The following is a 22824-nucleotide window of genomic DNA, read 5'->3' as shown; positions in this document are numbered from 1 at the left end:
ACAGAGAAAGTTAAAGGTTAGCAAGAATAATGCATAATTACATCATTAGGATGTATTTCTTTAAAATTTGCATTAAAAAGAATTATTGATTGTTAAAATCAGTACTTTTAATAGAAAACAATTTTAATAATTTTAGAAATGCGTTTAATTTATTTGAAAGGCAGAGAGAGACAAACACAGAGACAGACAGAGGTTCTCCATCCATTGATTCACTCCCCAAATGCCTGCAACAGCTGGGGATAGGTCAGGCCAAAGCCAGGAACTCAATCCAGGTCTTCCATGTGGGTGACAGGACCCCCTCACCTTTGTGTCCCAGCCTATGCATCAACAAGAAGTTGATCTTGGAAATGGAGTTGGGACTTGAACTCAGGAATTCTGATATGGGATGCAGGTACCCTAAGTAACATCTTAACTAATATTCAGTGCCTGCCCCAGATAGACTAGAATTTTAAATACTCCAGAATAATGTGAATCAAATGCCATATGTTATAAATTACATTTTTTAAAGATTTATTTATTTGAAAGTCAGAGTTACACATACAGAGAATGAGAGGCAGAGAGAGAGAGAGAGAGAGAGAGAGGTCTTCAATCCACTGGTTCACTCCCCAATTGGCAGCAGCAGCCAGAGCTCTGCTGTTCCGAAGCCAGGAACAAGAGCGCCTTCTGGGTCTTCCCCATGGTGCAGGGGCCCAAGGACTTGGGCCATCTCTACTGCTTTCCCAGACCACAGCAGAGAGATGGACTGGAAGTGGAGCAGCTGGGTCTGGAACCGGCACCCGTATGGGATGTGGGCACTGCAGGCAGTGGCTTCACCCACAGCTCTGACCCCATAAATTACATTCTTATCAGTACTTGAAAAATCATGAAATGCCTCTCTGTTTCTTCCTTTTTCTTATTTTTCTTTTAATGCCATGTGAGTTTCTTCCAGTGCCTTTATGACACATTGTACATTACACAGAAGGCAAATATAGATAACTAGGTGCTTGACAAAGAAAGGAAACATTGATTGCTTTTCAATACTAAAAACATGAAAATATCTTACATAGTTAGATAATGGGGAGCTATGGTTAGTTAGTCCTTACAGTTATGTGGAAGATGTTATTGAGAGTGAAATCAGTTGATGTAAGACTACCAGTTTATTAGGCAATATCAAATAAATATAGTCACTCGATGAATACCATTATGAGAAGATTCGGTGTGCTGTGAGAGTGCCTAAGAATTTGACTGACCTCATCCCAGGAAACAGTAGGGCCCTGAATAGCAAAGAGGAATTAACTAGGCCAAGATGAGGAGATACGATTGTTCTCTAAAGAGGGAATAACATATTTTAAAAAATACCCCTGCAGTGGAAATTAATGTGAAACTACAGGTCAGAGAAAAGGAGAGAGAGAGAGCGAGAGCGAGAGCGAGAGAGAGCGAGCAAGCAGGGGTTAAGGCTACAGAGGGAGTTAAAGCCCCATCAGGCAGGGCCCCTGTAAGCTACCTTCAGGAGTTTGGTCTTTATCCCTAGAGCAATGCAAAGTCAGTGACAGATGTTTTAATTGGAGAGAAAGGATCTAGTTTGCATTTTAGTCCTGGAAGACTTATATTTTCTCTGTAAACTGGAAACAAGGTTATTTATGGAGAGTGAGCAAACATGGCAAAGGTCACACATTTGACATTTGGGAGAATGGAGAATTTGTTCAAAGAATGGCTAGTGTGTGGGGTCTGCGTAGTATAGAAGGTATAGTAGAGTGACCTACACTTTGGGCCAAGGCTCTTTGGGCTGGGCTTGTAGCTCCTTTTTGGTTGGCTCACCTCAGCTCAACTCTCCCTGGAAAAGGGGTCCCCCGAGTGTCCTCCAGGCCTGCCCTTTGTCCATCCAAACCTATGCTTCAGAATAACCTTCCCCACTGCCCAGCTGTCAGGGTGACAGCCCAGTTGGCTTTCAGATTAGCTGCCTTCTGAGGCCCCCTTCTGGAAGCCATCGGAGCCTCTGGGTCTTGTAAATAACTAAGTAGGGTTTAGAAAAATTTATCCTCAAGATCTCACTAGTCTCTACCATGCAGAACAGTGAAGTTTAGTTGGAAGTGGCCATGCCCAGAATCTAGGTGGGGTTTGGAAGGCAAGCCCATGTTTTCCTATATTCACCCAAGATGTATCTTTATTCCACATCTTCCTGAGGCCAAAGCCTAGAAAGAAAAGTTCAGAACACACATATAAAACTATTCCCCAATCTTCTCTATCTCATTCTGCCTTTTCTTCAAAAAAAAAAAAAATTTCTCAGAATCTGGTATGTCCTTCTTCCAAGCTGGACTGCCTATATTTCTGTATAGTAGTAGTTCAGACCCAATTCTGATTGTTCTAAAGCAAGAGTCTGGCTGTTAAGTCTATTGACTGCCTAACTCACCTTCTCCCACCTGAGAACAAGAAGCCTCCAGGCTCACCTGTGGTAGGAGAAGTTTCCAATGTAACACTGTTTAAGGATGGCAATATATCAGCTTCTTCTTTGGAGGAGGAAGCCCGAAAAGGATGAGAAGAATCCCCAAGCATGGTCAAGAGTGGAAAAGGGCCCCCCCCCCCATGTTATGTCTTTTTAATAAGAAGCAGGTGGAATCTGGGTGGTGTTTAGTGTATGTGTGGCTTTCTGGGATTTTCATGATACCTCCACATGGAGTTTAAATTCCACATGGCCATCATAGCATCTCCTCATTCCTGGCCCTAAGTAAGCCACAGGAGCACCCTTTGAAAGTGTGCATGTTCTCTGGCCTCAGAATCAGCCCTTAAGCATTCAGATCTGGCTAAAAAGCCCATGAGAGTTTTTCAGGGATGAAAAGCCAAGACACTGTGGCAAGAGATGACCTACATGAAAGATCTCTGTGAGTGAGATCCCAGCGGAAAGAAGGGGCCATCAAAGAAAGAGGTACCTTTCTCTGAAGGGAGGAGAGAAGTTCTACGTTGATTATGGCCTTGTCTAAATAAGGTCGGAGTTTGTGGACTCAAGAGGCTTCCATAGCCTTGGCAGCTCATGACAAGAGCCTCAGGTGATCACTGATGCCATAAATAAGAGTGTCAATTGTTAAATCAATAACAGGAGTCACTGTGCACTTGCTCCCCATGTAGGACCTCTGTCTTTAATGAGTTGTACTATGAAAATTAACAGTAAAACTAGTCTTCAAACAGTACTTTATACTTTGTGTGTCTGTGTGGGTGCAAACTGTTGAAATCTTTACTCAGCATAGTTGATCTTCTGTATATAAAGATAATCAAAAAAGAATCTTACTGAAGAATTGGATGGGAGTGGGAGTAGGAGGTGGGACGGTTTGGTGGGGGGGAGTAGGTATGGGGGGAAGAACCACTATAATCCAAAAGTTGTACTTTCAAAATTTATTAAATAAAAGCTTTCTATAAAAAAGTTTGCATATTAAATTGACAGGTAAGAGAGTACAGTTCAATGCAGGACTGGCAGTAATTCTAGCTCATCTACTCCTACCTAATCTTTTTGCCTGGTTCCCCATGTCAGCAAGTGTGGTCATTATTATTTTTAAATTGCTGTTATTACTATAAGTATAGGCAGTGAGCAGGGCCCAGGCTCCTAATAATTCAGCACAAGTGCAGAGCAGCTAGGTACTGTAAGACCAGCCAGGCACCAGAAATCCACAAAATTGCTTAGAACAAGCAGGTTAACTGGCTGATAAGCAGGATTGGAATTTCTGTTTGCTTTGCACCCCAGTTTTCTATGTCTTGAGGTGGGAGGACAGCAGAAGCTGGAAGGTGTGTCAGTGCTGGGGAGAGCCAGAGTTCTGCAAGTGCAAATGCATCCAAAATCCCAGCAGAGGTGAGGGAGCAACAGTTTCACAGAGGGCTTGTGTTGAAAATCTAGGTTTAAAAAAAGAAAAAAATTTAATCATTAATTAACTCAGTTTACTCTTGCTTTTGCCTTCCTGTGTATGAAGGTATAACTACTTTGTTCCTGGAATTTTCCTTGAGATTCAAATTCATTGCTGCATATATCTTCTCTCTAATTATCTTGTCTACTTTAGTTTGCATGCTAGTTTTTCTCTCCTGATTTTCTCATCCAGGCTGTTTATATCTCATGAAGAATCTCCATATTTTATCGGTTATATATTTAATCATTATAGGTACAAGTGAAATGGTGGGATAAAGGCTAATGGTAATTAAAAAGAAAAGAAAAGAGAAAAAGTCTTTTGGTATTTCCAGGTCTATGGTTTGGAGAAATCCCTTCTCTACCCTTAGTTGAAAACAATTTGCAAACTACTATATCTTTTCTCTCTGCTCACATCTTCTTTCTCTATAGTTTTCTTTGGGGAGAACATTTTCCCCTTTTGTTCACTGCACCTGTGTTGGATGGGTACCTTGTGTTTACCCTGGCCCTGGCTTTTAAATACAGCTTTCACTTTTATGCAAAATACCAGCCCATGACAGAACTTGTCCCAGGTATTCTCCCAGGTAAATCTCCACCCACTTGATACACCACTGGTTCCCTATCCATCTCTAGAATTTAGTGACCTCAGTTCTTCTACTTGATCCATAACATCTGTGGCAGGCAGAATTCAAAGAAGGCCCCATGATGTCCACACCGTGTGTCCACACCTTTGTACAGCGTCTTCCTTTGAGAGTGTGTGGAGTCTGTAATTTGCTGTTAGTGGAAAATGTGATGAGGTATAACTCCTACACTTGTGTTTTATGGCTAAGGTGAAGGGATTTTGCAGGTGCAATAAAGTCTCTCTTCATTGACTTTTAAGTTAATCAAAGCAGAGATTATTCTTTGTGAGCCTGTACAAATCAAGTGATCCCTTAAAAGGAGGTCCTGAGGTTAGCAACTTGAAGCAACAGACTTTCACTTTCTTGCTGTGTTGCTGGCTTTGGAGATATAGACCACATGAGTTCCACAGCAGCAAGGAAGTGAATTCTGTTGATAGCATGTGACCTCGGAAGAGGACCCTGAACCTCAGTGGCGCTTGTGCTCCTGGCCAACATCAGGATTATACTTGGTGAGATCCCAAGTGCAATGGGAGGACCATTAAACCACAGCCATTAAACTTTGAGATAATCAATGTATGTTTTTATAAGCCACTAAGTGGATGGTGTCTTGTCATGCAGAGATGGGAAAGCAATGCCATGTCCTATGTGCCCTTGATCTGGATTAGAGGATGACTTTCTTTCCATCTGTCTTATGTATTTTTCAAAATCAGTAGTAAATTGTAAAGGGAAAGCTCTGATAATGAACCCTGAAGACATAGACAGAAGGGGAGAGACTGTATTAGGGATCGTTAAGGCACTTCTGCAGTCAGGCCCAACCCTTTGCTCTCAGATGCTGCACAATTGTCCGTGAGGATTTGAAAATTGTCTCATTTACCTCTGTTCCTCACCCCTGTCCCCTGTCATTCCAAGCCCAAATAATTTATTTAGGCATTTTCTATCATACCATATTTTCTCAAAAATATCATTTTTATTTTTTGAAAGATATATTTATTTGAAAGGCATAGTGACACACACACACACACACACACACACACAGAAAGAGAAAAAGAGAGAGAGAGAGAGAGAGAGAGAGAGAGAGAGAGAGAGATCTTCCATCCACTGGTTCACTCCCCAAATGACCCGCAATGGCTGAGGTTAGACCAGGCCAAAGCCAGGATTTTGAAACTCCACCCAGTTCTCCCATGTGGGTGGCTGGGGCCCAAGTACTTAGGTCAACTTCTGCTGCTTTCCCTAGCACAATAGCAGGGAGCTGGATTGGAAGCAGAGCAACCAGGGCTCAGTCCAGCACTCTGATATGGATGCCAGCATCGCAAACAGTGACTTAACCTGCTGTTCCACCATGCTGGCCCCACGGTTTTTATTTTAGTAAGTACAAAATTATAAAGATAAAGCTCTGAAAATGGAATCTTAAGATGTAAGACGGAGAGTGGGAGGCTGTAATAGGGATCATCTAAATGTGATGCCCTCCCGTCTCAACTTCCCATCCCCAAGTAGTAGCTATTTCTCACAGCTAGCAGTTTATTTTTGCCAGTTTATGTCTAGTCATTCATTCCCCCCTTTTAAGACACTGTTATGTTTTCTCACTGTTTAAGAACCTTTACAGGAGAATGCCCAAATGTTAGCATGCTCAACATAGTCATGGGTAACTCCAGTGTGACTCTACTTACTGCTATCCAAATATACCATGTACTTCCCAGGACACCATTTTCAGAGTTCATGGCTGCTTGATTCACAGCATCCTCTTCTGCCGTGTTGAAATGCCTTCCCATCTAAGCCACCTGGTGAACTTTGATACTTGTTTGGATTATGACTAGTCTTAGTCTGGTTTAACTATTATAACAACATAAGCTAGATTGCCTATACAGGGTGAAAATTTAGTTCTCACAGATCTAGAGGCTGGAAAGTCCTCACAAATGTGCTAGCAGATCCAGAGTCTGGTCAAGACCTGCTTTCTGGCTGAGAACATTCTCTCCCTGTCTTTGCATGGTGACAAGGACAAATAAGCTCCCTTGGGTCTCTTTTAAAACTGGCTGTTTCATAAGAAACAAAGAGATATGTCATTTTTAGTGTAAATTTTTATTACATAATTGATATGATTCTAAGATTAAAAGACTTAAGGATTTTACATTCAGAGAATATTCAGTTTTCTTAGACAGTTATAAAGCAGTTGACCCAACATTTCTAAGATCATTAATACAGCTCTAGGAAGCAATGTGTCTAAAAATGTGCACTGATTCTCAGTTTTATTTGCATTTTTATTTTAGTAGACAAATATGGCTTAATTTCTTAAAATAACAGTGAGAAATTCACAAGGACAATAAGAAATTTTACAAGGACAAGGCAATACATAGTATAGGTTTTGTGGTTTTTTTTTTTTTTTTTTTTTTCTGTGTGTGTGTTTTTTTTATTTCTAAGAACTGATTTTTTTTTCTTTCTGCATTAGCCATGGATGAGGTTGGGAATATTGTATAGGACCTGGAAGCTTGAAGAGAACAAGACCTTTTAACAAATTATTGTTCATTAGAATCCAATGTGCAGGGGCTGGTACTGTCGTGCAGCAGGTTAAAGCCCTGGCCTGAAGCAGCGGCATCCCATATGGGCGCTGGTTCGAGTCCTGGCTGCTCTGCTTCCAATCCAGCTCTCTGCTATGGCCTGGGAAAGCAGTAGAAGATGGCCCAGTCCTTGGGCCCCTGCACCCGCATGGGAGACTTGGAAGAAGCTCCTGGCTCCTGGCTTCAGATCAGCGCAGCTCCGGCCGTTGTGGCCATTTGAGGAGTGAACCATCAGACGAAAGACCTCTCTCTCTCTCTGCCTCTCCACTCTCTCTGTGTAACTCTGACTTTCAAGTAAATAAATAAATCTTTAAAAAAAAAAAAGAATCCAGTATGCAGAGCGAATACCACTGACAGAGAATTCTAACCTCTGACAAGCAGTTCACAGGATCTAGAGTGTATTATTTCATTGCATGGTTCTCCTTACTTAGAAAACCAATGGTGTTATTAGGTAGGCAAATACACTATGAAGAATCAACATTTATTCCGGAGTCAAAGGTGTCATTTTTGTGTTACCCACTGTTTAGGATCAGAATCGAGTCTATTATTTGTCTCTGTTCTCTCTATTAACACAGATGTCTGTGTTCCCTTTTATTAACAGAAAATCAAGACTTGACTCTACAAAGCTAATAATAGATTTCAGATTTTCTTCTGGAAAGCACATAAGCATACGTGAAAGGAAGCATTATTAACTCAACAAATCTCTCAGTTCCTGGTGATTAGCATTTTGACAAGCTGTTGTCTTAGATGAAGGATTTAGATCATATATTACATAACTTCAAAGTAATTTTTGTATTTCTTCCTGCTCTCAGTTCTAAATAAATAGTATGCATTTCCATTCAAATTTGAAGGAAACCTTCAGCTCTATTTTAGTACCCTTAGCATATTTCCTAGTCCATTGATGTGCTGTAGGCCAGTTATTTGCAGCTGGGTTTTGTTTCTACTATTAATTATAATGCTCTGGAACAGGGTAACATTACAATAAAAAAGTCAAGTTCTCTAAGATAACTAGCTTGCTATTTAATAACAATGGATTTACTCCCTGAAGTTGCTGTATAGAAAATAAAAGCTAGAATATTGAATTCAAAATGATCCTGAATAATTTCCCCACAGATTATATTTCATATATTCTATTTCAGAAAATTATTTATTATACTTTAAAATTTATCTTTAATATACTTACCTATATTCAGACTTCTATTATTGGGTTAAGACTTGGTGTTAAACGTTCATAATATTATCCTTCCTTGCCACCACAGTCATATGAGCAATTGTGATGGGGGACTCAATGATTGTGGGGTTATAAATAAAATATAAAACTAAAAAAAGGGTGACTAGTACGGACACGGGTTTCTCTCTCTCCGCTCACCTCTCAAGGGCGAGCAAGACAAAGAGCAGGCGCCATCTTGGACATACGTCATAAGCAGAGCGACCTCAGGTCTGCACCGGCCCTGAGCCTAGCAGAAAAACCTGACTCTGGGCGGGGCGAATTAACAGGAGATTAGGAGCTAGTAAATTTGTGGTGCTACTGAACTGAGACTGTGAAAAAAGAGACGGTGGGGGAGAGAACTCACGGAATTCACGTGAGCACTCTCCAGAGACGCTACAATTCCGTAACTTTGGCAACCCAGTGGGAGGCTGAAGGAGAATTTGAGCCCACTCTGAGGGCCAAACAGATTCCCTGTGGGGTTCTTGGGAAAGAGCTTCTGATCTCTGGCTCCTGTGGGTATATCATTTGCCTGCTAACTACCTCCAACTTCGTTCAGCTGTGCGGAATTACTTCCTTTTTGAATCAAAAAAAAAAAAAAAAAAAGAGAGAGAGAGATTTACCACGCCTAACCTGGGAGTGTCACCTTTGGCACACCAAACAGAGCTCTCAGGCCACACCTATCTCAAGCCCTAAGGCTCCATCAAAAACAGATAGTCCACTTAATCTAGAGTCATAGTATAACAAGAAAAAGCACCACAGTGAAGAAACCAAATATCTCCAATATGCCAAATAACAAACGCAAAAACCGAGGTAATAAAAACAAGGAAGTCACCATGACGCCCTCAAATGAAAAAGACACCCCAATTCAAGATTATGAAGATGATGACATAGAAGAAATGCAAGAAGCAGATCTCAAAAAATTGATAAGAACATTAAGAAGTTCTCAAAAACAAATTCTGGAACTACACAAATCCTTAATGGACAAGATAGAAAATCTCTCTCGTGAAAATGAAATATTAAGGAGGAATCAAAATGAAACGAAACAACTAGTACAACAGGAAACTGGGATAGTGACTGAAGTGAAGAATTCAATAGATCAAATGAAAAACACAATAGAGAGCCTTACAAACAGAATGGGTGAAGCAGAAGAGAGAATATCGGACTTAGAAGACAGAGAACAGGAAAGGATACAGTCAGACCAAAGAAAAGAAGAGGAAATTAGAAATCTAAAGCATATTGTCGGGAATCTTCAGGATACTATTAAAAAACCCAACATTCGGGTTCTAGGAGTTCCTGAAGGCATGGAGAGGGAGAAAGGATTAGAAGGCCTTTTTAGTGAGATATTAGCAGAAAATTTCCCAGGTTTGGAGAAGGACAGAGAAATCCTAGTACAGGAAGCTCACAGAACCCCTAATAAACACGACCAAAAGAGATCCTCACCACGACACGTTGTAATTAAACTCTCCACAGTGAAACATAAAGAAAAGATCCTAAAATGTGCAAGAGAGGAACGTCAGATTACTCTCAGAGGATCTCCAATCAGACTCACAGCTGACTTCTCATCAGAAACTCTAAAAGCTAGGAGGGAATGGCGAGATATAGCCCTGGTACTAAGAGAGAACAACTGCCAGCCCAGAATATTATATCCTGCAAAGCTATCATTTGTGAATGAAGGTGAAATAAAGACTTTTCATTGCAAACAGAAATTGAAAGAATTTGTTGCCACTCGTCCAGCCCTGCAAAAGATGCTTAAAGATGTGTTACACACAGAAACACAGAAACACGGTCATCAATATGAAAGAAGGTAAAGGAAGGAAACCAAGGAAGGAAACCTCACAGCAAAAGATCACAGGGAATTCAAAGCATATATTAGAACTTATCTTTGGCAAATGGCAGGGCAAAGTTACCACTTATCATTAGTCACTTTGAACGTGAATGGCCTGAACTGTCCAGTTAAAAGACACCGATTGGCTGATTGGGTTAAGGAACAAAACCCATCTATTTGCTGCTTACAAGAAACACATCTTTCCAACAAAGATCCATACAGACTGAAAGTGAAAGGCTGGAAAAAGATATACCATGCCAACAGAAATGAAAAAAGAGCGGGCGTAGCCATCTTAATATCGGACAACATAAACTTTACCACAAAAACTGTTAAGAGAGACAAAGAGGGACACTATATCATGATTAAGGGATCAATTCAACAGGAAGATATAACAATTATCAATGTATATGCACCTAACTACAGGGCACCGGTTTATCTAAAAGATTTATTAACGGACTTAAAGGGAGACTTAGACCCCAATACAGTAGTACTGGGGGACTTCAATACTCCACTCTCAGAAATAGACAGATCAATAGGACAGAAGATCAACAAGGATACAGTAGATTTAAATGACACTATAGCCCAAATGGATCTAACAGATATATACAGAACTTTCAATCCTACAGCTAAAGGTTTTACATTCTTCTCAGCAGTACAGGGAAACTTCTCTAGGATTGACCACATACTAGGCCATAAAGCAAGTCTCAGCAAATTCAAAAGAATTAGAATCATACCATGCAGCTTCTCAGACCATAAAGGAATGAAGTTGGAAATTAGCAACTCAGGAATCCCTAGAGCATACGCAAACACATGGAGATTGAACAACATGCTCCTGAATGAACAATGGGTCATAGAAGAAATCAAAAGAGAAATCAAAAACTTTCTGGAAGTAAATGAGGATAATAGCACAACATACCAAAACTTATGGGACGCAGCAAAAGCAGTGTTAAGAGGAAAGTGTATATCAATAGGTGCCTACATCAAGAAATTGGAAAGACACCAAATAGATGAGCTTTCAATTCACCTCAAGGATCTAGAAAACCTACAGCAAACCAGACCCAAATCTAGTAGGAGAAGAGAAATAATTAAAATCAGACAAGAAATCAACAGGATTGAATCAAGGAAAACATTACAAAAAATCAGCCAAACGAAGAGCTGGTTTTTTGAAAAAATAAACAAAATTGACACCCCATTGGCCCAACTAACTAAAAAAAGAAGAGAAAAGACCCAAATCAATAAAATCAGAGATGAAAAAGGAAACGTAACAACAGACACCACAGAAATAAAAAGAATCATCAGAAATTACTACAAGGACTTGTATGCCAGCAAACAGGGAAACCTATCAGAAATGGATAGATTCCTGGACACATGCAACCTGCCTAAATTGAACCAGGAAGACATCAAAAACCTAAACAGACCCATAACTGAGACAGAAATTGAAACAGTAATAAAGGCCCTCCCAACAAAGAAAAGCCCAGGACCAGATGGATTCACTGCTGAATTCTACCAGACGTTTAAAGAAGAACTAACTCCAATTCTTCTCAAACTATTCAGAACAATCGAAAAAGAGGGAGTCCTCCCAAATTCTTTCTATGAAGCCAGCATCACCTTAATTCCTAAGCCAGAGAAAGATGCAGCACTGAAAGAGAATTACAGACCAATATCCCTGATGAACATAGATGCAAAAATCCTCAATAAAATTCTCGCCAATAGAATGCAACAACACATCAGGAAGATCTTCCACCCAGACCAAGTGGGATTTATCCCTGGTATGCAGGGATGGTTTAATGTGCGCAAGACAATCAATGTGATACACCACATTAACAGACTGCAGAAGAAAAACCATATGATTATCTCAGTAGATGCCGAGAAAGCATTTGATAAAATACAACACCCGTTCATGATGAAAACTCTAAGCAAACTGGGTTTGGAAGGAACATTCCTCAATACAATCAAAGCAATCTATGAAAAACCCACAGCCAACATCCTATTGAATGGGGAAAAGTTGGAAGCATTTCCACTGAGATCTGGAACCAGACAGGGATGCCCACTCTCACCACTGCTATTCAATATATTTCTGGAGGTTCTAGCCAGAGCTATTAGGCAAGAAAAAGAAATTAAAGGGATACAAATTGGGAAGGAAGAACTCAAACTATCCCTTTTTGCAGATGACATGATTCTGTATTTAGGGGACCCAAAGAACTCTACTAAGAGACTATTGGAACTCATAGAAGAGTTTGGCAAAGTAGCAGGGTATTAAATCAATGCACAAAAATCAACAGCCTTTGTATACACAGACAATGCCATGGCTGAGGAAGAACTTCTAAGATCAATCCCATTCACAATAGCTACAAAAACAATCAAATACCTTGGAATAAACTTAACCAAAGACGTTAAAGATCTCTACGATGAAAATTACAAAACCTTAAAGAAAGAAATAGAAGAGGATACCAAGAAATGGAAAAATCTTCCATGCTCATGGATTGGAAGAATCAATATCATCAAAATGTCCATTCTCCCAAAAGCAATTTACAGATTCAATGCAATACCAATGAAGATACTGAAGACCTTCTTCTCAGATCTGGAAAAAATGGTGCTGAAATTTATATGGAGGCACAAGAGACCTCGAATAGCTAAAGCAATCTTGTACAACAAAAACAAAGCCGGAGGCATCACAATACCAGATTTCAGGACATACTACAGGGCAGTTGTAATCAAAACAGCATGGTACTGGTACAGAAACAGATGGATAGACCAATGGAACAGAATTGAAACACCAGAAATCAACCCAAACATCTACAGCCAACTTATATTTGATCAAGGATCTAAAACTAATTCCTGGAGCAAGGACAGTCTATTCAATAAATGGTGCTGGGAAAATTGGATTTCCACGTGCAGAAGCATGAAGCAAGACCCCTACCTTACACCTTACACAAAAATCCACTCAACATGGATTAAAGACCTAAATCTACGACCTGACACCATCAAGTTACTAGAGAACATTGGAGAAACCCTTCAAGATATTGGCACAGGCAAAGAATTTCTGGAAAAGACCCGAGAGGCACAGGCAGTCAAAGCCAAAATCAACTATTGGGATTGCATCAAATTGAGAAGTTTCTGTACTGCAAAAGAAACAGTCAGGAGAGTGAAGAGACAACCGACAGAATGGGAAAAAATATTTGCAAACTATGCAACAGATAAAGGGTTAATAACCAGAATCTACAAAGAGATCAAGAAACTCCACAAAAACAAAACCAACAACCCACTTAAGAGATGGGCCAAGGACCTCAATAGACATTTTTCAAAAGAGGAAATCCAAATGGCCAACAGGCACATGAAAAAATGTTCAAGGTCATTGGCAATCAGGGAAATGCAAATCAAAACCACAATGAGGTTTCACCTCACCCCAGTTAGAATGGCTCACATGCAGAAATCTACCAACAACAGATGCTGGCGAGGATGTGGGGAAAAAGGGACACTAACCCACTGTTGGTGGGAATGCAAACTCGTCAAGCCACTATGGAAGTCAGTCTGGAGATTCCTCAGAAACCTGAAGATAACCCTACCGTTCGACCCAGCCATCCCACTCCTTGGAATTTACCCAAAGGAATTTAAATTGGCAAACAAAAAAGAGGTCTGCACCCTAATGTTTATTGCAGCTCAATTCACAATAGCTAAGACCTGGAACCAACCTAAATGCCCATCAACGATAGACTGGATAAAGAAATTATGGGATATGTACTCTTTAGAATACTATACCGCAGTAAGAAACAACGAAATCCAGTCATTTGCAACAAAATGGAAGAATCTGGAACACATCATGCTGAGTGAAATAAGCCAGTCCCAAAGGGACAAATACCATATGTTCTCCCTGATCGGTGACGACTGACTGAACACCAAGAGGGAAACCTGTTGGAGTGAGGTGGACACTATGGGAAACGGTGGCTTGATCAGCATAGCCCTGACTGTTAATGAACAACTTAAGACATTATCCCTCTTAGTAGTTTTTTTTATCTGTTCTACTTAATATGACTGGTTTAGTTCTGTAATTGATGCACAGTTATTCTTAAGTGTTGAAAATTAACTGAAATGTTATCCCTGTTGAACATGGGAGTGGGAATGGGAGAGGGAAGAGATGTATAATTTGGGACATGCTCAGGCTGACTTGCCCCAAGTGGTGGAGTTGGAAGCATACCAGGGGATTCCAATTCAATCCCATCGAGGTGGCATGTACCAATGCCATCTCATTGTTCCAGGTGATCAATTTCAGTTCACAGTTGGTCATGGTGGAGGGACTGGGAGTCAAAGGGAGCACATAGACAAGTCTAGTACCTGCTAACGCTAACCGATGGAGTAAATAAAGGGGAGAGTGATCCAACATGGGAAGTGAGATACTCAGCAGACTCATAGAATGGCAGATGTCCTAAATAGCACTCTGGCCTCAGAATCAGCCCTAAAGGCATTCGGAGCTGGCTGAAAAGCTCATGAGAGTATTTCAGGCATGGAAAGCCAAGACACTCTGGCAAAAGATCTCTGCGAGTGAGATCCCAGTGGAAAGAACAGGTTTTCAAAGAAGGAGGTACCTTTCTCTGAAGGGAGGAGAGAACCTCCACTTTGACTATGACCTTGTCTAAACAAGATAAGAGTTGGAGAACTCAGAGGGCCTCCATAGCCTTGGAAACTCATGACTGGAGCATAGAGAGATTACTGATGCCATAGACAGGAGTGTCAATTGGTAGTCAACAACAGGAGTCACTGTGCACTTACTCCTCATGTAGGATCTCTATCCTTAATGTGCTGTACATTGAGATTTAATGCTATAATGAGTACTCAAACAATATCATTCACTTTGTGTTTCTATGGGGGTGCAAACTGTTGAAATCCTTACTTAATGCATACTAAACTGATCCTCTGTAAAAAAAAAAAAAAAAAAAAAGAAAAAAAGAAATTTCAATTCCCAACTTGACTCTCACTGGGATTAAACATGACAATAGGTCTGCTCTGATTTCATCATCATTTAAAAAAAATCATCTATTATTTTTCACTTTATGTTTCTGTGTGGGAGCAAACTGTTGAAATCCTTACTTAATGTATACTAAGCTGATCTTCTGTATATTAAGATAATCAAAAATGAATCTTGATGTGAATGGAAGGGGAGAGGGAGTGGGAAAGGGGAGGGTTGTGGGTGGGAAGGACGGTATGGGGGGGAAGCCATTGTAATCCATAAGTCGTACTTTGGAAATTTATATTCATTAAATAAAAGTTAAAAAAAATATAAAACTACTTATAAGCAGTAAACAAAAAAACTAGTTATATTATCAAATCTCAGAAAAACCAGATAGAGTAAATGTGTTCATTAATTTAACAAATACTCATTTATTACTATGTGATGTTAGCAAGATATTGGGGATATAATGGAAAGACATGCTCTGTGTTCCTACAGAACATTGCAGTGCAAATTAAAATCCAATGACACTGTATTAAGAATAATGGGAGTATATAAACATGTTTAGTAGAATCAGAACTAGTTTCACAGAACAAGTAATGTGTGTCCTATGACTTGTGAAATTAATGAGATGAATAGTGAAGGAAAATGGTAATGAAGCAAAGGAAAAGAGAAGGAGGCAGAGAGAAGAGCCTTTGGAAGCAGAGGAAATTGGACTTAGGTCTTTGACTTGCTGTGATCTTTAGGTTAAGGGACAACCCTTTGGAGACTCCTTCTGCTTCTTTCAGAAGATGTCGATGGTAGTACCCCAAAGGAGCTTTGTGCGTGGCAGGCACTCAATAAATATTAGTTGTCCCCTCTCACCTTTTTTGAGGTTTATTACAGCCATAAATGTAGTAGGACAGAGGTGTTATTAATATTTTAAAGACCAGGAAACTTACAGTCACACAACTAGTCAGTAAGTAAGCAAGACAGGAACTTTGTTCACTGTGCTGCAATAAGGATTCCAGACTCCCTCCAGTAATTGAGTTTTTTATTCAGTCAAGAAACATTTCTTGAGCCTCTACTAAGTGCCATGTGCATTACCATACCTGGGTGATAATGTGGGAAACAAATAGAGGGAGTCTGTGCTCTCCATTAGCTGATAGTGTAACAGAGATGGCAGATCTATACCAGCAATTTCAGTCAGTCCTGCTGAGTGTTATGCATGGGTACTTTTAAGTGCTTTTGAGGAAAGCACTTAAAAAGCAGTAACCAAGGGGGTCTGTGAAATCCTAATATTTTTGTCAAGACTTAAGAGTGAGTAAGAGATAGATGGAGAGGGAGAAGGGAAGATGGTTCCAAACTTGGGAGGTTTGGCATAGTTTTTTTATTTTTTTATTTTTTGACAGAGTGGACAGTGAGAGAGAGAGACAGAGAGAAAGGTCTTCCTTTGCTGTTGGTTCACCCTCCAATGGCTGCCATGGCTGGCGCACCGCGCTGATCCGAAGGCAGGAGCCAGGTGCTTCTCCTGGTCTCCCATGGGGTGCCAGGGCCCAAGCACTTGGGCCATCCTCCACTGCACTCCCTGGCCACAGCAGAGAGCTGGCCTGGAAGAAGAGCAACTGGGACAGAATCAGGCGCCCCGACCGGGACTAGAACCCGGTGTGCCAGCGCTGCAAGGCGGAGGATTAGCCTAGTGAGCCGCGGCGCCGGCCAGGTTTGGCATAGTTGTAATTGAGCACGTGGTATGTTCAAGGAACTGAAACTGATCCAGAATAGCAGGATCAGAGAGCCTGAGAAAAAATGGCTAATCCTGACTGTGTGGAGATTGGCAAAGACCAGGATGTAGAAGGCTTTGTAAGAGTCAAGATTTTATACTAAAGGCAAAAGTACTGCATTTTCTTTTCTTCACTGCATAAAAAATCAGACCACAGAACAAATTGTGTCTGAAATCTGCCTCATCAGCTACTGATCCCAGAGTTGGGGGTGGTTACCTTTTTTCACATTTCTTACAAATGCAAAAGGCTTGTGGTTGCATTGGTGGGAAACTACCAAAAGTTGTATGCATTTTTTCCCATGTTTACACTAGCTTGCTACAGCTTAGCTTAAAGGGAACAAGACAGGAATCATAGGAGAGTCAGTAGGAGAGTCAGTGGCTACTGAGACTAGACTATAGCTCTGGGGAAAGGAACGTGTTTCAGATGTTCAAGGTGTACAGTTTATGGGACTTGTGATGGTATAAGCTAAAGGGCATGAGGGTAGGAGGAGACAGGGATGTTCCTCAGTCTCCTGGCATGAGCAGAAAACCATAGGAGCTGCAGGTACCATATCTAAGACTTGAGAAAAAACTACTGAAGTTATTCCACTGAGGGTGGTAGGTGTCAAAATCAGCTGAGATAGAGGCCACAATAAAGGCATTCAACAGTCCTTTAGGGCCAGTAAACATGATATTCCACAGAAAGTGTGGCTCCCTCCCTCTTCCCTCCCCCCCCCCTTTTTTTTTCTCCTTGCTGGAAAAGCTATATCCTTTTGATAGTTTCATTTTACTTCTTAGGCCTCTGTATATTTCTGTCTGGCTAAATTTGTTCTATAGGGACTTCAGTTGTTACCTTCAGTTTTATTTTAAAGGGGGGAAAACTGTAATTATGAGGAAGATTGGGCATGTGGGCACCTGATTCATTTCCCTGGGTGGCACTATGACTCACTCTCATTAAAGTAGTTTTGCTCTGAGATGCCTAATGCCTTATCGTTTTTGAATTTTCCCTGCCCTGTATGTGAACAATGAGATAAGTTTCTCTCCTGGGTCATTCACTGCTCTTTATCTCTACTATGAGTCAGATGTTTTGCATTTCTAAACATTATCCTGCCTATAATTTCCCTCTTTATAAATTATGCAGAAAACTTCTACCAACAACAGATTTTCATTTACAGACTTTTTAGATTTGTATCTGTAAAACATGTTATAGTTGGTTTGCTATAATTTAGTGAGCAGCTTTATGGCCAACAATAATTAGAATGGGATGCTGCTTTATTTGTTTTATCATCACTGTCTAAATATCAAGGTGTCTCATTGACAAAACCATAATCATCTGAAAGTAAACTCAGACAGAAGCAATTAAGTCATGGGAAGAATCCTTCCCGATCCTTTGTCTGCCTCTAGTTGCAATCTCTTTGCTCTTTTCCACATTGAACCACCGAGATAGAGTTGTCTACGCTTCCTGGATTCACTTTTCATCGCCCTCACTCAGCCCCCTAAAACTACTGCACTATGGACTGAAATCTTCACAGCGAGATCACAAGAACGGTCTCTTCCTAAGCACAGTGGACAAAGCCTTCATCTTGCTTGATGGACCCGCTAGACTTCGCACTCTGCATGCAGCTTGCCATGCTCCCCTGGTCTGCCTTCTCCCTCTCTAATCTCCTCCTCTGTCTCTCCTGTGGGTACCTCTACCTCTGTCAACATGTCTGCATGCATGTTGTTTTCTAAGGCTGCTGCTGAGTGAGTTGAAACAACAGAACTTTATTCTCTCACAGTTCTGGAAGCTGGAAGCCTGAAAATAGGGCAATAACAGTACCCTTGCATCCTAGCCTCTTCCTTCCAGATATTCCTTAGCTTGGCAATGGAACTGCCATCTCCACCAGTATCTTCTCTGGGTCTCTGCTTTCCCTCTTTCCCTTCTTTTTTTTTTTTTTATAAGGAGACAAGTCTTGGATTTTTAGCACCCCCAAATGCCTTTGTTAATTTGTTCTATATTTATTACATATTTGTAAGTTTCATGATTATGTAGATCATGGCTTTCTATGGGAATCTTTAGTATCTAGCATATCCATTTTTATAAATGAATATAGAAATATATATTGTAGAGAACAAGGGAAGGAAACAAGGAGGTATAATGGGAAGGAAGGAAGGAAGTTAATGAGAATTAATCTGAAAAAAATGATAAGAATGTCAATGTAAGTTCAACATGAATTTTTTTTTTTAACAGGCAGAGTGGACAGTGAGAGAGAGAGACAGAGAGAAAGGTCTTCCTTTGCCGTTGGTTCACCCTCCAATGGCCGCTACAGCTGGTGCGCTGCGGCCGGCGCACCGCGCTGATCCGAAGGCAGGAGCCAGGTGCTTCTCCTGGTCTCCCATGGGGTGCAGGGCCCAAGTACTTGGGCCATCCTCCACTGCACTCCTGGGCCATAGCAGAGATTGGCCTGGAAGAGGGGCATCCGGGACAGAATCCGGCACCCCGACCGGGACTAGAACCCGGTGTGCCGGCGCCGCTAGGCGGAGGATTAGCCTAGTGAGCCGCGGCGCCGGCCTTCAACATGAATTTTAAAAATTATACTCAATACAATTTTTCTAGCCAATATACTAACAAAATACAGTAAGAATCAGTGAAACCTTATTTTAAATTAGTTCAAAGCCTCCCTCTATATTTCAGCAAAACCCTACAACTCCCATAGATGCTATAATACACAATTATGTTCCCCACTACTCACTTCATAACTTGATGTTTCCACTTATCCTTATTAGCAAAAAAATCTGCCTTTGTTGATACAGAATACAATATTGTTTCTCAAATATTTCTGGAACATGTCTCCAAAAATGACAAAATAATGCAATTTACTAGCATTCTAGTTACAAAAAAGTAAAAAGAATAAAGATGTCAGTCTGAATGAATGAAGCAAGCAACATTTGTAGTTTGTATATCTGCTTACTTTAACAAAATATTTAGACCTCTCTACATATATAACTGGTGAAAACCCTGGTTGAATATTTAGGCAACCAAAAATTAAAAGGTATCAGGCATGTAGGGTTGTAGCTACTTTGCCAAATAATAAATTATTAACAAGTTCTCCCAAGAGAGGGTCTATGGCAAACCCCTGTGATTGTAATTATTGAAAATGCCCTAGGTTCAACTAAATCAGATTAGTTCTATAGATGTTGATGAGAAGAAAAGTAGAAGTATCTCTTTTTCCCCACAACATTCGTTATATAGGCAAATACAAATTGCTCCAGGGAGTTAATTGTATTCTTTACAAGAAGGCAAGTCCTCAAAAGAAATTCTAAGTCTTGATATTTTGGTCTAATTTGCGTTTGTGCTACTTGATGATATTAAATTCACACAACTTTCAGAACACATAATTATAATATTCACAATTAAACACAAAAAAGTCAACCAAATTAGATATAGTCAGGAAAATGTCTTGGCATAATCCAGTGAATCTGCCTGGATTTATTGTCATTAAATTATCCTGGGTAGACAAAAGCATTCGCAGCTTAGTATTTATTATTCTCCATGTATTTTTAGTTCATTTTGACAAATGGCAGAAGATTCTAACTTTATTGTTTGGGGCCCTCTAGGTAGTTATGTAACCACTTCTACAGCATTATGTAGCAATTTTGTTCACTGAACAAATTTTATGTTTGAATTTCCAGTAATTTTAGAGTAGTTAAAACAGTTCCCTTCATTTCAGTGATAAGAGCTGTCAATGTCAATTAGATTTGTAGAGATAAATCATCTCTATTATTATTAAGAAATGTTTACTTAGTTTGCGTACATTAATCTAATCCTCACAACCATTCTAGATTGGGATCTTGTCATCTCTGACTTACATGGGGGGAACTCAAGCACCGAGCATTTAACTGACTTGTCCATGTTTTCATGGCTGCAAGAGACTAGAGCTGGAATCTGATTCTGTACATTCTGGCTCAGGATCGATGCTCTTAAATATCACATTACCCCTCTATTTGTTTATAGTATTAGTGAGTAGCTGATACTCTTGTTCATTATAATTTCTGTTAATTCACACACACTTGATCCCTTATTTTGGCATTCTCAGAGTGTACATAGATCTAGAAAAGCAACCCTTTTCCTTCTCTAATTACCCCAAATGCTAACAGTGTTCCAGAACCACTTTTTCCTTTATTCAGTCAGTATTTAAGAAGTATTTCTTATGCCTTAGTCACTGTCAGCACTAGAGATGCAGACATAAAATTCTCAGCCTTTATACTTAGGAGGAATTCAAAGTCCACAAAATTTTGCTTAACAAAGAGACAAAATAGAGCACCTAGCTTGCTGTTGCCAGAGTAAAACATCTAGAAGTTTAAGGAAAGAGCCACGATATTCTGCCACCTGCCTGAAGAAATGCCATTGCTTCTCCATTCTCCTTGCACTGTACTTACCATCCTGGTGACTCACGCTTTTTGCTTAGAGATTCCCTAAGGATTATCACCAAGCACACCCTAGAACCAAGTCAGGCATTCATGTGACAGGTACCAAACAGGGATCTTTCCCATACATCAACTCATTCAATGCAATCTATATGCTAATTCTCTAAGTATTATCCCCAATTAACAGATGGGGAAACAGAAGCGGTGACTTTGTACGGTCCACAGTACTCATGATTTAAAGAAATGGATTCAAACCTATTTTGAGCTCAGATTTAGATCTCATATAGCTAGCTGATTTTTTAAATTCTGTGGACAGGCCAGATAAAGCTGAGTAATAATCGTCTAGAATCTGTAAGTGCGTTCTCCTATAAAGAGACTGAAATTAAAATTGCCTTTTGAATTCAAAAGAGATGTTAGTTTCTATTGCTATGGAACAGATCACCCCAAAGCTTAATAAACTAAAACAACAGGAATTATTATACTATATTAGAGTTTTCATGACTCAGGAATTAAGACTGGCTTAGTTGATTGATCCTGTCTCCAGATCTCTTATGCAATTTCAGTTGAATGGTGATTAGAGCTAGAACAGTGGACTGGAGAAGCTGGGAACTGGTATCTCTCTTTTTCTCTCTCTGTCTCTCCCTCCCCTCCTTCCTAAAGTAGTCCCTTGGCTTTTCCATGAGGTCACCCTGCATGGCTAGCAGCTTGAGTTCCTTCAAGGAAACTTGGGGTGGTCAGATCACTTACATGGTGATATGGAGCTTTCTGGCCAATGTCCCAATGCAAGGTGGAAGTTGGATTACCTTTGTGGCTCAGCCTCAGAAGTCACATGCATTGGTCACAAGTGAGTCACAAATCTACCCAAATTCAGTAGGTTGAGAATTAGACTTTTCTTCCTGATGTTCATTTGGCAGGATTCTAGATAAACACACGAGATAGATATAGTTGTGGCCATGGTATGGTTTTGATATTATTTTGGGTGACACCCCCGATACAAGGTCTGTGTGTTGAATCCTTGGTCCCCAGGGTGGAGCTATTATGGAACCTTAGGAGGTGGAGCCTAGTGGGAGGTCTTTAATCATTTGGGGCATGTCTTCAGAAGGTGGTTCTTAGGAGAGGGGGATATAAAAGCCTGGGTTTGGATCCAATCTGTCTCTCTCCCACCCTCCCTCTTGTTCTTTTGCTTTCCCTCCCTCCCTCCTTTCTGGCTCATGTAATCTTTTCTTTTTCCACACTCCTCATCTGTCTACCACAAGGCCTTTGCCAGAGTCTACATTATCCTGTATGGACTTTCAGATTCCAAAACTCCAAGCTAAGTAAACCTCTCTGTACTTCATAAGTAGCTTTCCTTGGATATTTTATTTCATGACAAAATGCTGACTAATAACAGAACACTGTGCTAATCTTTCTGGTCCTCAGCCATAGTCTCCAGCCTGAAGCATGCTTTCTCTTCACTCTTTCTCTGCCAGGCTACAAAATTTCCAATTCTCTTCTGGTCATTGTGCTCCTGACTCTTACAATAAAACTGACTACAAGCAGCTAATCACACCCATGTTATAGCCTGAATGCTTTGCTGCCTTGAAATCTCCACCACCAAATCATTTAGCTCATTATCTTTAAAATTCAGCCTTGACAGGGGTAGAAGAAAGGTAGGGAACACAT

At 40.4% G+C, this 22824-nt stretch overlaps 1 protein-coding gene across 20 annotated transcripts in view; it reads left to right on the top strand.

Annotated features, from left to right (window-relative positions):
- ANKS1B (ankyrin repeat and sterile alpha motif domain containing 1B) overlaps positions 1-22824 on the top strand; it is a 1209513-nt gene that overhangs the window by 526194 nt on the left and 660495 nt on the right. The gene's annotated exons all lie outside the window — the stretch shown is intronic.

This window comes from Oryctolagus cuniculus, chromosome 11 (genome assembly GCF_051225735.1).
Source record: "Oryctolagus cuniculus isolate XC-2025 breed Fujian yellow rabbit chromosome 11, ASM5122573v1, whole genome shotgun sequence".
In the NCBI taxonomy this organism is placed as follows: Eukaryota; Metazoa; Chordata; class Mammalia; order Lagomorpha; family Leporidae; genus Oryctolagus; species Oryctolagus cuniculus.
Note: the sequence above shows the minus strand (reverse complement) of the source record. Positions and strands in the feature narration are given on the sequence as shown.